Raw genomic sequence first — 13,919 nt, forward strand, 5'->3', positions numbered from 1 at the left:
TACCACCTGTATTGCAGGGCACTGCACTTGGCACTATGGGGGATAAAGAAATAGGAGAGGCCAGGCCTGATGGCTCACACCTGTAATCCCAGCACTTTGGGAGGCTGAGGTGGGAGGATCACAAGGTCAGGAGTTCAAGACCAGCCTGGCCAACATGGTGAAACCCAGTCTCTACTGAAACTACAAAAAAAAAAAAAATTAGCCAGTCGTGGTGGCAGGCACCTGTAGTCCCAGCTACTCAGGAGGCTGAGGCAGGAAGCTGAGGCTTTCGCAGCAAGCGCAGCTGAACCCGGGACAGTCCTCCCTTGAACCTGGGAGGCGGAGGTTGTGGTGAGCTAAGATCGCACTATTGCACTCCAGCCTGGGCAATAAGAGCAAGATTCAGTCTCAAAAAAAAAAATAAAAAAAGGAGAAGGGCCCTCCCCCAGAGGATTTTATCATTCAAGCAGGAAAATAGGGCAAATATATAAGATCTCTGAGGTGCATCTAGGAGAACTTCCACATTCCCTGCCTGGTGAGCCCTCCATGGCCCATCATTATTGATTTCCTACTGTTGACATTCCCAAAAGTTGCCTCTCCACCACTGCTCCCCACTTCAGAACCCTCAGCCCAGTGACTGTGTTGAGGATCCCCAAGACCACCCTTAGGCTTCATGATTTACTAGGACTCACAAGACAGGAAAGCTGGTATATTCACAGTAAAGATTCATTACCATGAGAAGAGATTAGAATCAGCAAGGGGAAAAGGCGGCAGGTGAGCATCGTCCAGGAGAAGCCGCATCTAAGCTTCCAGGTGTCCTCTCCCAAGAGAACTGTGTGAAGATGTGCTTAATTCTCCCAGCAACGATGTGGGTAGCATTGTCAAACTAGAAAATGTCACTGGAGCCTTGGAGTCCAGGGTTTCTATGGGGATGGTCAAAGATAGTCATGCAGTGCCCGTGTGACCTGCTCCGTCTCCAGCCCCCAGAGGTCACACTGACACCGCATAGCCCAAAGACTCAGGCACACGAATAATGCTCTTATCAGGCCGTCTATTCCAAGGTCTCAGAGGTTATCTCCCAGAGGCCAGTCAAGGACCTGTCTTCCTAAACACAGTCCTGTCTTTGAAATGTGCAGGGTTTGAGCAAGCAGGGCCCACCAAGTTAACCCTTAACTGCATAGTGACATTGAACACATTTGTGTTTTTTGCAATCCTGAAGTCATGTGAGTTTATCTTATGTGAGCATTACACCGAAACTGAGGCAACATGGCTGTTTATAATAGAGATCTGATTTGGTTCACGTGCCTACATACTTTCAAGCATGTGTAGCATTATTAAAACATATCAATAATAAAAGGATGCATGCTGAGACACAGCAGAACACCTGAGATTCCATTTCTTATGAAATCATGGTCTGCTTATGAAAGCTGAATATGTCAACAAGTGTGCAAGCTGGCTCACTGCTCATTCTGTCAGCATGGTTATTACCATGGGGGCATAGTGCTACATGCACGATGGATTGCTGTGAAAAGCAATCATCTCCAACTACCCCAGAGCTGCACTGTAACATGGAACTCAGGGCTTTGGAGTTCTGAGGCCAAGGGAGCTCTGTGGCTGTGTAGCTGCCTTAGGAATGGCTGCACCAAGAAGAATGGTTAACAGATGAGGATGGGAGGTAGGATCCAAGATGGCCAAATGGGAACAGGTCTGGAGTGCAGTTCCCAGCGAGAACCATGCAGAGGGTGAGTGATCACCACATTTCCAAATGAGTTATTACTGCCCACAGACCAGGAGATTCCTGGGCTGAAAAGCACCACAAGTTTCCAGCACGGCTGTTTCAGCTGGTGCAGCGAGTCTCCACACAAAAACACACAAATCTGGGTGGCTGTCTCAACTGGTACCTGGAACACCTGGGAGACAGAGCCACCCATTCAGCTGAAAAAAGGGGGCTGAAACAGGGAGCCAGGTGATCTGGCTCAGCAGGTCCCACCCCCACAAAGACCAACAATCGGAAATGCTCTGGACTGAGAGTTTCACAGCAAGGACAGCTGAACCCAGGACGATCCAGCTCTGTGGGGAGAAGGGCATCCGCTATTACAGAGGCAAACCGCCACTACTGATGCAGATCACCATTACCAAGGCAGTTCTAACTATACCTCTGTAAACAAATCCACAAGGAAGTTCACACAGTAACTGGGCAGGGCCCACAGCAGCTTCACAATATTTCTGCTGGCAGACTGTGAATAGGCTACCTCCTTGCTGGGCAGGGCATATCTGAAAAAAGGCACCAGCATATCAGGAACTTATAAATAAAGCCGCAACTTCCCAGGACAGAGCACCTGGGAAAAAAAGGCAGTTATGAGTTCCACTGCAGCAGACTTAAACATACCTGCCCAGCAGCTCTGAACAGAAGAACGGAGCTCACAGCTCAGCACTTGAGCTATAAGGGACAGACTGTCTCCTCAAGCAGCTCCCTAACTCATGTACATCCAAAGAGACACCTCATAAAAGAGAGCTCAGGCTGATATCTGGCGGGTATCCTTCTGGAACAAAGATAACAGAAGGAGGAACTGGCAGCAACCCTTACTGTTCTGCAGCTGCCGCAAGTGATCCCTAGGCAAGCAGGGTCTGGAGTGGACCTCCAGCAGTTCTACAGCAGAGGGACCTGTTAGAAGGAAAACTAAAAAACAGAAAGAAATAACTTCAACATCAACAAAAAGGACATCCACTCAGAGACCCCATCCAAAAGTCACCAACTACAAAGACCACAGGTAGATAAACCCACAAAGATAGGAAGAAACCAGCACAAAAGAATGAAAACATCCAAAACCAGAACGCCTCTCCTCCTTCAAGGGATCACAACTCCTGACCAACAAGGGAACAAAGCTGGATGGAGAATGAGTCTGATGAATTGACAGAAACAGGCTTCAGAAGGTGGGTAATAACAAACTTCTCTAAGCTAAAAGAACATGTTCTAACCCAATGCAAAGAAACTAAGAACCTTGACAAAAGGTTTGATGAAATGCTAATGAGAATAAACAGCTTAGAGAACATAAATGACTTAATGGAGCTGAAAAACACAACGCAAGAACTTTGCAAAGCATACACAAGTTTCAATAGCCAAATCAACCAAGCAGAAGAAAGGATATCAGAGATTGAAGATCAATCTAATGAAATAAAACAAGAAGGCAAGATTAGAGTAAAAAGAAATGAACAAAGCCTCCAAGAAACATGGGATTATGTGAAAAGACCTAATCTACATTTGATAGGTGCACCTCAATGTGATAGAAAGAATGAATCCAAGCTGGAAAACAATCCTCAGGTTATTATCCAGGAGAACTTCCCCAACCAAGCAAGGCAGGTCAATATTCAAGTCCAGGAAATACAGAGAACACCACAAAGATATTCCTCAAGAAGAGCAACCCCAAGGCACATAATCATCAGATTCACTAGGGTTGAAATGAAGGAAAAAATGCTAAGGACAGCTAGAGAGAAAGGTTGGATTACCCACAAAGGGAAACCCATCAGACAGCAGATCTCTCAGTAGAAACCCTACAAGCCAGAAGAGAGTGGGGACCAATAGTCAACATCCTTAAAGAAAATAACTTTAAACCTAGAATTTCAGCCAAACTAAGCTTCATAAACAAAAGAGAAATAAAATCCTTTATGAACAAGCAATTGCTGAGAGATTTTGTCACCACCAGGCCTACCTTACAAGAGCTCCTGAAAGAAGCACTAAACATAGAAAGGAACAAAAAGTACCAGCCACTCCAAAAATGTACCAAATGGTAGAGAGCATCAACACAATGAAGAAACTGTGCCAACTAACAGGCAAAACGACCAGCTAGCATCAAAATGGCATGATCAAATTCACACATAACAATACTAACCTTAAATGTAAAAGGGCTAAATGTGCCAATCAAAAAACACAGACTGGCAAATTGGATAAAAAGTCAAAACCCATCAGTGTGCTGTATCCAAGAAACCCATCTCACATGCAAGGATACACATAGGCTCAAAATAAAGGGATGGAGGAAGATTTACCAAGCAAATGGAAAGCAAAAAAAAAAGCAGAGGTTTCAATCCTAGTCTCTGATAAAATAGACTTTAAACCAACAAAGATCAAACGAGACAAAGAAAGGCATTACATAATGGTAAAGGGATCAATGCAACAAGAAGAGCTAACTATCCTAAATATGTATGCACCCAACACAGGAGCACCCAGATACATAAAGCAAATTTTTAATGACCTACAAAGAGACTGAGACTCCCACACAATAATAGTGGGAGACTTTAACACTCCACTGTCAATAGTAGACAGATCAACAAGACAGAAAATTAACAAGGATATCCAGGACTTGAACTCAGATCTGGACCAAGTAAACCTAATAGACATCTACAGAACTCTCCACCCCAAATCCACAGAATATACATTCTTCTCAGCACCACATCACACCTACTCTAAAACTGACCACATAATAGGAAGTAAATCACTCCGCAGCAAATGGAAAAGAATGGAAATCATAACAAACAATCCCTGAGACCACAGTGCGATCAAATTAGAACTCAGAATTAAGAAACTAACTCAGAACCACACAACTTCATGGAAATGGAACAACTGGCTCCTGAATGTTGACTGGATAAACAATGAAGTGAAGGCAGAAATAAAGATGTTCTTCAAAACAAACGAACAAAGACTTAATGTACCAGAATCTCTGGGACACATTTAAACTGTATCTAGAGGGAAATTTATAGCAATAAATGTCTACATGAAAAGCAAGCAAAAATCTAAAATTGACACCCTATCATCAAAATTGAAAGAGCTAGGGGAGCAAGACAAAAAAAAATCAAAAGCTGGCAGAAGACAAGGATCATGGCAGAACTGAAGGAGGTAAGAGACACAAAAAAACCCTTCAAAAAATTAATCCAGGAGCTGGTTTTTTGAAAAAAATCAATGAAATAGACCTCTAGCCAGATTAATAGAAAAGAAAAGAGAGAAGAATCAAATAGATGCAATAAAAAACGATAAAGGGGTATCACCACTGATCCCACAGAAACACAAACTACCATCAGAGAATACTATAAACAACTCTATGGACATAAACCAGTAAACCTGGAAGAAATGGGTAAATTGCTGGACACTTGCATCCTCCCAAGCCTAAACCAGGAAGAAGGCAAAACCCTGAATAGATCAATAACAAGGGCTGAAGTTGAGGCAGCAATTAATAGCTTACCAACCAAAAAAGCCCAGGTCCAGATGGGTTCACAGCCAAATTCTACCAGACATATAAAGATGAGCTGGTACCACTCCTTCTGAAACTATTTCAAACAATCCAAAAAGAGAATCCTTCCCAAATCATTTTATGAGACCAACATCATCCTGATACCAAAACTCGGCAGAGACTCAACAAAAAAAGAAAACTTCAGGCCAATGTCCATGATGAACATAGATGCAAAAATCTTCAATAAAATACTGGCAAACCAATTGCAACAGCACATCAAAAAGCTTATCCATCATGATCAAGTAGGCTTCATCCCAGGGATGCAAAGCTGGTTGAACATATGCAAGTCTATAAATGTAATTCACCACATAAACAGAACCAAAGACAAAAACCACACGATTATCTCAATAGATGCAGAGAAGGCCTTCAACAAAATTCAACAGCCCTTTATGCTAAAAACCCTTAATAAACTATATATCAATGAAATGTATCACAAAATAATAAAGCGATTTATGACAAACCCACAGCCAGTATCATACTGAATGGGCAAATGCTGGAAGCATTCCCTTTGAAATCTGGCACCAGACAAGGATGCCCTCTCTCACCACTCCTATTCAGTATACTATTGGAAGTTCTAGCTAGAGCAATCAAGAAAGAAAAAGAAATAAAGGGTATTAATTAGGAAAGGAGGGAGTCAAACTGTCAAATGACAACATGATTGCATATTTAGAAGACCCCATCATCTCAGCCCCAAATCTCCTGAAACTGATAAGCATTTTCAGCAAAGTCTCAGGATACAAAATCAATGTGCAGAAATCGCAAGCATTTCTATACACCAATAACAGACTTAAAGAGAGCCAAATCAAGAACGGACTGCCATTCACAATTGCTACAAAGAGAATAAAATACCTAGGAATACAACTAACAAAGGATGTAAAGGACCTCTTCAAGGAGAACTACAAACCACTGCTCAACAAAATAAGGACACATATAGATGGAGAAACATTCCATGCTCATGGTTAGGAAGAATCAATATCATGAAAATGGCCATACTGCCCAAAGTAATTTACAGATTCAATGCTATCCCCATCAAGCTACCTATGATCCTCTTCACAGAACGGGAAAAAACCACCTTAAACTTCATATGGAACCAAAAGTGAGCCTGAGTAGGCAAGACAATCCTAAGCAAAAAGAACAAAGCTGGAGGCATCACACTACCTGACTTCAAACTACAATGTTATAGTAATCAAAACAGCATGGTACCAAAACAGAGATATAGACCAATGGAACAGAACAGAGGCCTCCGAGGCAATACCACACATCTACAACCATCTGATCTTTGACAAACCTGACAAAAACAAGCAATGGGGAAAGGATTCCCTGATTGATAAATGGTGTTGGGAAAACCGGCTATCCATGTGCAGAAAGCAGAAATTGGACCCCTTCCTGACACCTTACCCTAAAATTAACTCCAGATGGATTAACGACTTAAACATAAGACCTAACACCATAAAAACTCTAGAAGAAAACCTAGACAGAACCATTCAGAACATAAGTATAGGCAAGGACTTCATGACTAAAACACCGAAAGCATTGGCAACAAAAGCCAAAATAGACAAATGGGATCTAATTAAACTCCAGAGCTTCTGTACAGGAAAAAAAACAATCATTAGAGCCACCCAGCAACCAACAGAATGGGAAAAAAATTTTGCAACCTACCCATCTGACAAAGGGCTAATATCCAGAATCTACAAAGAACTGTTTCAGATTTACAAGAAAAACAAACCCATTCAAAAGTGGGTGAAGGATATGAACAGACACTTTTCAAAAGAAGACATACATGAGGCCAAACAAACATGAAAAAATGCTCATCATCGCTGGTCCTTAGAGAAATGCAAATCAAAACCACATTGAGATACCATCTCACGCCAGTTAGAATGGCGATCATTAAAAAATCTGGAGACAACAGATGCTGGAGAGGATGTGGAGAAATAGGAACACTTTTACACTGTTGGTGGAAGTGTAAATTAGTTCAACCATTATGGAAGACAGTGTGGTGATTCCTCAAGGACCTAGAAATAGAAATTCCATTTGGCCCAGCAATCCCATTACCGGGTATATATCCAAATGATTATAAATCATTCTACTATAAAGACACATGCACACGCATGTTCATTGCAGCACTGTTTACAACAGCAAAGTCCTGGAACCAACCCAAATGCCCATTGACGATAGACTGGACAAGGAAAATGTGGCACACATACACCATGGAATACTATGCAGCCATAAAAAAGGATGAGCTCGTGGTCCTTCGTAGGGATATGAATTAATCTGGAAACCATCATTCTCAGCAAACTGACACTAGAACAGAAAATCAAACACCACACGTTCTCACTCATAGGCAGGTGTTGAACAATGAGAGCACATGGACACACGGAGGGCAGCATCACACACTGGGGTCTGTTGCGGGGGAATAGGGGAGGGACAGCGGCAGGGAGAGGGTTGGGGAGGGATAACGGGGAGAAATGCCACATATAGGTGACGGGGAAATGGACGCAGCAAACCACATTGCCACGTATGTACCTATGCAACAATCCTGCAAGTTCAGCACATATAACCAGAATCTAAGTGCAATAATATATATATATATATACACATATATAATTTAAAAATTGAAAACTTTTTAAAAAGTGCTGCTGCCTGAGAGAAGCTGGGGAAGGACGGTGGCCCACGAGGCTCTTCACAGACAACGCGACGGCGATGTCCGCGAGCCAGGCAAGTGCCTCCGCAGCAGCGGCAGGGCCTCACACATGGCAGGGCGACCTGGGCTTCAGCCTCCCTCTGGTTCCCTGGAAGCGGGCCCCGCGGCCAGCGCGGAAGCAGCAGCAGAGGCGGAGGCTCCAGCGCGCCTCCCTCCTCCCCCTCAGCCTGAGCCAGGGGAGGCCAGGCGGCCCAGGTGTCTGAAAGGGGGTCACTACCTGAGAATGGGAATGCTCTTCACCAGAGTATGGAAACTGTTCAGTCACCAGGAGCACAAAGTTATCATTGTTGGGTTGGATAATGCAGGGAAAACTACCATCCTTTACCAATTTTCTATGAATGAAGTTGTACACACATCTCCTACAACAGGAAGTAATGTAGAAGAGATGCTGATTAATGACACATGTTTCCGGCCGGGCGTGGTGGTTCAAGCCTGTAATCCTAGCACTTTGGGAGGCAGAGGCGGGCGGATCACCAGGTCAAGAGATCGAGATCAGCCTGGCCAACATGGTGAAATCCCATCTCTACTAAAAATACAAAAATTAGCTGGGTGTGGTGGCGTGCGCCTGTAGTCCCAGCTACTCGGGAGGCTGGGGCAGGAGAATTGCTTGAGCCCAGGAGGTGGAGGTTGCCGTGAGCCGAGATTGTGCCACTGCACTCCAGCCTGGCGCCTGGCAACAGAGCAAGACTCTGTCTCAATAAATAAATAAATAAATAAAAATAATACACGTTTCCTAACGTGGGATATTGGTGGCCAAGAATCTCTATCTCTTCCTTTTTCCTGGAACACATTATACTAACACAGAGTTTGTAATAGTTGTTGTGCACAGTACCCACAGAGAGAGGATTTCTGTAACTAGAGAAGAACTCTATAAAATGTTGGCGCATGAGGACCTAAGAAAAGCTGGATTGCTGATTTTTGCTAATAAATAAGATGTTAAAGAATGCATGACTGTAGCAGAAATCTCCCAGTTTTTTAAGTTAACTTCTATTAAAGATCACTAGTGGCATATCCAGGCATGCTGTGCTCTAACCGGCGAGGGATTGTGCCAAGAACTTGAATGGATGATGTCATGACTTAAGATTGGATGATTTCTACTGACCTCTTCTCATAGACTTTGTATAAATGAAGTGCTGGACTTTACCTGAAAGCTGCAAAAATTAATGGCTTAGATATATTTATAATAAACTGATTTAAACTTTTTCTATAAGAAGAAAAATTAAGACCACTTATTTGAAAACAAAGATAAAGTCTCACCTTTCAATTTGCTTTCTCATGAGTTTTTTCCAAAGTAAGTTTTAAAGCTGTGATTGACATTTTTCTCATAATGAATCCTCTCAGGACACTGTGCGGCCTGTGGTAAGTACAAAGGGAGAGGAAGACGTTTTGAATTTTAAGAGCCTTATTATCAGTATAGCCCTCCCTAGTTGAATGTTGTTTTCTTCTTGTTCCATTAAGTCAAAATACCAATCACCGATACTCAGTTTCCAATATTTTAAAATGTAATGTTACTTATAAAAAGTATTTTGCTTAAAAAAATTTAAGAAGACAGACAAATGCATAGTTATAAAAATTGAGAGAAAATGAACAATGTAAATGTCTCCATGGAACTGTTTATAAATGAGCAAGTGTGGGTTTTATGCTCTCTACTGAAGTCCTGTCTTTTCCATGCAAAAGTTCAAAGCTAGGAGAAACTTGAGAGAATAAACAAAAAACACTTACATAAAAAATTTGAAAAAAAAGAGACGAGGATGTTGGTTGGGCACAGTGGCTCACACCTGTAATCCCAGCACTCTGGGAGGCCAGTGGGCAGATTAGTTGAGACCAGCCTGGCCAACATGATGAAACCCTGAAACTGCTAACAATACGAAATGAGCCAGGCCTGGTGGCCCATGGCTATAATCCTAGCCACTCAGGAGGCTGAGGCAGGAGAATTGCTTGAACCCAGGAGGTGGAGGATACAGTGAGCAGAGATCATGACACTACACTCCAGCTCGGGTGACAGAGACTCTGTCTCCAAAAAAAGAGAGAGAGAGAGAGATGAAGATGTCAACAGCCAGGCTGAGCCATGTCACACCTCCAGACCTCCGGAAGGTTCCAAGAAACATGTGGAGGCAGGTTCCTGGGGGCTCTGGGGGTAGGAAGGAAGGAAAAGGTCAGACTCCTCCCATATAGGCTCCCCCTGGGTATGATTAGAGGGTGTGATTTTATGGGCCACCATGCCGAGGCAAACATTATTCTGAATATTTTTGTGAGGTTGTTTTTGGATGAAATTAATGTTTAAATCAGTGAGACTTTACATAAATCAGATTGCCCTACCTAACACGAATGGGCCCCTCCTAATTAGTGGAAGGCCTAAATAGAACAAAAAATGACCTCTCCCAAGCAAAAAGGGACTCTGCCTGCAGACAGCCTCTGACTTAAACTTCCAAGCGCCATGGGCTCTTCTCTTGCTCTCCAGCTGCTGGCGCACGCCGAGGACTTCAGACTTGCCAGCCTCCATAATTATTTGTCTTCACAGAGGGAAATTATGTATAAATATTTCTCTCCATAGAGAGAGAGAGAGAAATATATTCTAAGGGATTATGTATGATTACTAGGAATATATACACACACAAAGAGAGAGAGAAGTATATTCTAAGGAATTATATTTTAAGGAATGTATATTTTAAGGAATCAATAAGATGTGTGCGTACACTGCATGTTCTCACTTGTAAGTGGGAGCTGAACAATGAGAACACATGTACACAGAAGGGGAACAACACACAGTGGGGCCTGTTGGGGGGTGTGTGGGGGGAGGGAGGGTACTAGGATAAATAGCTGACGCATGCTCCTCTTAATAACTAGTGATGAATTGATAGGTGCAGCAAAGCACCATGGCACACGTTTACCTAGTAACAAACCTGCACACCCTGCACATGTACCCTGGGACTTAAAATTTAAATTAAAAAAATATATGTGTGTATATATATGTGTATATATATGATGTGTGTATATATGTGTGTATAGATATGATATGTATATATGTGTGTGTATATATATGATATGTATATATGTGTGTGTATATATGTATATATATGATATGTATATGTGATATGTATATATATGTGATGTGTGTATATATATGATCTGTATATATGTGCGTGTATGTATGTATATATATGATATGTATATATATGTGATATGTGTGTATATATATGATCTGTATGTATATATTTATGTACATATACATAAACACATAGATCTTATTGATTCTGTTTCTCTGGAGAACCCGGACCAGGGGTTCCAGGGCTTTACATGTCCCATTCCATTTTCATTCCCACAACTGAAGAGAGAAGTTATTATACCCATTTTACAAATGACAAACTTGAGAAACAGAGGAGTTACTTGTTCAAGGTCAGCAAACATAGGAGTTTGGAGCAAGGACAATAAAATCAGACAGGCTGGACTAGAATACCAGCTCTACCAGTTACTAGCTGTGAGTCCTGGGGCAAGTTACTTAACCTTTCTGTGCCTCAGTTCCCTCACCGGTAAAATGAGGATAATAATGTTATCTATCTTATAGCATACTAAGGTCAAAAGTTAGAGACCAGCCTGGCCAACATGATGAAACCCCATCTCTACTAAAAAAAAAAAAAAAAAAAAAAAAAAATTAACTGGATGTGGTGGTGGATGCCTGTAATCCCACCTACTCAGAAGGCTGAGGCAGAATAGCTTGAACCAGGAGGCAGAGGTTGCAGTGAGCAGAGACTGTGCCACTGCAATCCAACCTGGGTGATGAGTGAAACTCAGTCTCAAAATAAACCTGATGCTGGGTAATTTATTTAAAAAAGAGGCTTAATTGACTCACAGTTCTGCAGGCTATGTAAAAAGTGCCAGCATCTGCTTCTGGGGAGGGCCTCAGGAAGCTTGCAATCATGGCAGAAAGCAAAGGGGAAGCAAGCAGACATCTCACATGGCAAGAGCGGGAGCAAGAGAGCAAGGGAGGTGCCACACATTTTCAAGCAACCAGATCTGGCATGGACTCAATTCACCAAGGGGTGGTGCTCATCCATTCATGAGGGATCTGTCCCCGTGAGCCAAAGGCTCCCACCAAGCCCCACCTCCAGCACTGGGGATTACATTTCAACATGAGATTTGGAGGGGACAAACATCTAAACCATATTAGGTTGACCCTGCCTTGGCACGGCAGAGATCGGTCAATGACAAAAGAAGTCTCTTTGGTTTAGCGCATACGTAGGGTCTTTTCAACACCTTCTTGAGCTGACATCTCATTGGGAAAAGACATCTAAGGACCAAAGACACAAGGTTGTTGGTGTAATTAAACTTCCATAAGAATTAGTGTCCCCTGACCATGGGAAGGAGACAAGCCACAGCTGTTTTTACCAACTGGAGCTCATTATATTAATCACCTTACCACCAGACAGCTCATTCCATACCCTCAAGGAGTTTTTTAAAAAATCACGGGATGTTTGAGCAGGAAGAGGCCATCTACTGAATCCAAGTCGTCACCCTAGAAAGAAGGTCGCAGGCCCAGAGAGGCCAGGTGACAGCTCCAAGTTCACACAGCAAGCTGGTGGCTCCTGGCTTATAATCTAGTGCTCTTCCTTCTAAAGCATGATACTCGGGATTTGTGCATTCACTGGGAATGGCTATTCAAAAATTCCAATATTCTTTTTCTCTTGTTTCTCTCCTTCCCTAGAGGCTAAAAAAGTTGCTTTCCTTGCCTTCCTGAGAGCAACTCCCAGCCAGTTACCCAGTTCAATAAGATATAAAGGGATGTTTCCTGAGAAGCTTCTCAATACTCAAGTTCAAAGGGCCACATGAGAAGCAAACCTTTTCCCTCTACTTTTTGCTTTTAAATGTGGACGCAATGCTGGAACCTCAGCAGCCCCCTTGAGATTGAGAGGCAACAGGACAAAGGAACAAAAGCTAAACAGACTGAGGGAGCATAAAAGACAGACAGAAAGAGTCCACAATGACAAAATCAAGCTGCTGAATCAGCCCTAGAGCTGCCTAAGAAAGCAATAAATATCCTTGTGATTTGTCTTCAGTCACAAGTTTTCCTTTGCTTACAGCTGAAGGCAACCCAGTGATTGCAGAGTGAATGTGAAGGCACCTGATTCCTCCAAGATCGTGTTCTGCTTCATTGCTGCCCCTTTGCAATCTGGGAACCTTGCAGCTTGGTAGACTCTATGTAGATTTGTCCTGTTTTCTAACACCTAGAGTTGGTGAAATTTGTTACATGCCTGGGACCACCTGGCTGCTCTTTGGGGCATATCTTGCCCAGTGTTATGTCTCTTATTGCAAAAAACTGGCTTTTTTTTTTTTTAGAACCAAATGAGCAAAGCTTTCAAATCAGTGTTTGTGCTGCTATAGACACTATATACAGCCACAGGTTGCCTCTTACCTCCTCCTGCCACCCAAAGAAACTTACTTGATTTACTGCATTTTTAACCAATGTCTCTCTAGCTGTCCATCTCTCCAGCCTATATTTTGAGACATTTACTGGATACTTAGCCCCTCTCAGGAACGATCCATTCCCCATTTTTCAAGTCCTCCTCCTGGAATTAATATCTGCCTGTGCCTCCTACCTTTGCATTTGCTCAGGGAAGACAGACATTTATACAGAGAAACTCCCATCTGCAAGCCCCATTTCTGCATGATTTTCAATCCTATTTCTCACTCAGCATGAGGGATGAGGAGCATCTCTGGTAAAAGAGGAGAACGTGAGGACATATTGCAGGCTCAGCTCAGAGGCCCACAAAATCACGCACTGTCTCCTGCCCCTTGCCTGAGCCATCCATCCTCTTTCAGGGCAGTCATGGCTTAGAACAACTGCATGAGATGAAAAATCTGAGGCCTTTCTCTACCTGCGTCTCCTCTCACTGAAATTGACTCCCCTACCCTTTTGAAATCCTGGTTGCTGGAAGTTCCTGTCCAATCCAGGAACATGT

The 13,919-nt window shown here is 42.8% G+C and overlaps 1 protein-coding gene across 11 annotated transcripts in view; it reads right to left on the minus strand.

Moving 5' to 3' along the window:
* The window catches only part of MRO (maestro), a 106,267-nt gene that overhangs the window by 10,102 nt on the left and 82,246 nt on the right, over positions 1-13,919 (minus strand). For all 11 annotated transcript variants that reach the window (XR_008476080.2, XR_013525904.1, XR_008476079.2 and 8 more), the window contains one exon: positions 9,220-9,316. The gene's annotated coding sequence lies outside the window, so the exon portion shown is untranslated. The remainder of the gene's footprint in view (positions 1-9,219; positions 9,317-13,919) is intronic.

Source organism: Callithrix jacchus, chromosome 13, assembly GCF_049354715.1.
Source record: "Callithrix jacchus isolate 240 chromosome 13, calJac240_pri, whole genome shotgun sequence".
In the NCBI taxonomy this organism is placed as follows: Eukaryota; Metazoa; Chordata; class Mammalia; order Primates; family Cebidae; genus Callithrix; species Callithrix jacchus.